The sequence below is a fragment of the Camelina sativa genome, chromosome 15 (genome assembly GCF_000633955.1).
Source record: "Camelina sativa cultivar DH55 chromosome 15, Cs, whole genome shotgun sequence".
In the NCBI taxonomy this organism is placed as follows: Eukaryota; Viridiplantae; Streptophyta; class Magnoliopsida; order Brassicales; family Brassicaceae; genus Camelina; species Camelina sativa.
The window spans coordinates 14,221,249-14,223,196 of record NC_025699.1 but is presented as its reverse complement, the minus strand read 5'-3'; positions in this window follow the sequence as shown (position 1 = coordinate 14,223,196).

The following is a 1,948-nucleotide window of genomic DNA, read 5'->3' as shown; positions in this document are numbered from 1 at the left end:
TAAGGTGCATATGAGTACAGCTTATCATCCCCAGACAGATGGACAGTCTGAGAGGACGATCCAGACGCTGGAGGATTTGTGTGTTGGATTGGGGTGGCCATTGGGCAGATCACCTGAACCTGGTAGAGTTTGCTTACAACAACAGTTATCAGGCAAGTATTAAGATGGCTCCTTATAAGGCTTTGTATGGGAGACCATGTCGTACACCGTTATGTTGGACTCAGGTGGGGGAGAGGAGCATATATGGTGCGGATTTTGTTCAGGAGACCTCAGAGAAGATTCGGGTTCTGAGGCTGAACATGAGGGAGGCTCAGGATCGGCAGAAGAGCTATGCTGATAAGAGGAGAAAGGATCTTGAGTTTCAGGTTGACGATAGAGTGTACCTCAAGATGGCTATGTTGCGGGGTCCGAACAGGTCATTGTCAGAGACTAAGTTGAGTCCGAGGTAGATGGGTCCGTGCAGAGTGGTTGAGCGGGTGGGACCAGTGGCATATCGGCTAGAGTTGCCTGAGGTTATGCGTGCGTTCCACAAGGTATTTCATGTGTCGATGCTGAGGAAGTGTCTTCACGAGGGTGATCGGCTGTTGCCTAAGATTCCTGAGGATCTTCAGCCCAACATGACGTTGGAGGCGAGACCGTTGAGGGTACTCGGGAGGAGAGTCAAGGAACTTCGGAAGAAGAAGCTTCCTTTGATGAGAGTCATGTAGGACTGTGATGAAGTAGAGGAGCAGACTTGGGAGCCTGAGGCGAGGATAAAGGCAAGGTTTAAGAAGTGGTTTGAGAAGCAGGCCGCGACTTGAGCTTGTCTAGCCGGGTCTGAGTTGTAGTCCGTGGCTGGAGCGGGTACGGAGTATTCCAGCCCATCTCTCTTGATACTTGGTCGCTTAGGGGTGGTTGGTTGTGCGACTCAGTACTAAGATGAGGTGGTGCTCGGAATGCGGGTTGATGGATTGGATTGTTGTATCTTATTGTTTCTGTTGTATTTTCGTTGAGGTTGTAACGATTATGACATTTTGAGATTAATAAGATGAGTATTTTCCTTTATGTTTGACTGTTGTCGTCATGGGAAAAAGAGAAATAGCTCGGGTTTCTATTTTTGGAAGTTTCCATAAATAGAAAGTTTCCACAAAAGGAAAGTTTCCAGAATTAGAAAGTTTCTAAAAGGGGAATTTTTGTGGGAAGTGTTGAGGTAGATCTAGCCGGGAGATACTCGATGGCATCAGGTTTGTTTTGCTCAAGGCCGTGTGGGCCCAACTCATGTGATACCGATAGCTCGATGGACTTTGTGGCCAGAGAGTGGGAGTGGTATGAGGCTTCGGATGACGATCCGAGAGCGTGCTTGAGGGTGACGACCCAAGAGCGGGATATTTGAGACTCCCTGGATACCGTAGCTGTGAGCCGCGGCTTGGCAGTGAGCCGGTATGTCTCGAGGGTTGCGACCCGAGAGCGGGGGGAGTGTGTGTGAGTGACTTCCTGGATGCCGTAGTTTAAGGCGGTTGGCCTGATAGCGAGCCGGCATGATTCGTTGGTTGCGACCACGGACGGGGGAAGCACTGAGTTGTGAGCAAATAGTGTCTTTGATGCGAGTATATTGGCTAGAGGGAGACCTCATGGTTCAGTCGGAGGTGTGCGGGCTGTTGCGACAGTGCACGGGAAACCTTGGCTGACGGTATTTAGTCCGGTCGAGGACGTGCGGGCCGTGTTGACGGTGGCATGGAGGTCCTTGACAGTTGGACGGTTTTTCGGGATTCGAGGACGAATCCTTGTTGGTGGGGGAGAATTGTAACATCCGCGAACCAATTTTTAAGGTTTTGGTGTGGGTGTCGATCGACACCCTTGGTGTATCGATCGACACCATGTTTTCTGGTTTGGTCCGGTTCGTTTTAATTGCTGTTTGGTTCGGTTTGGTTCAAGGAAAATCCCTAAATCGTGTTATAAGTGGAGAAGC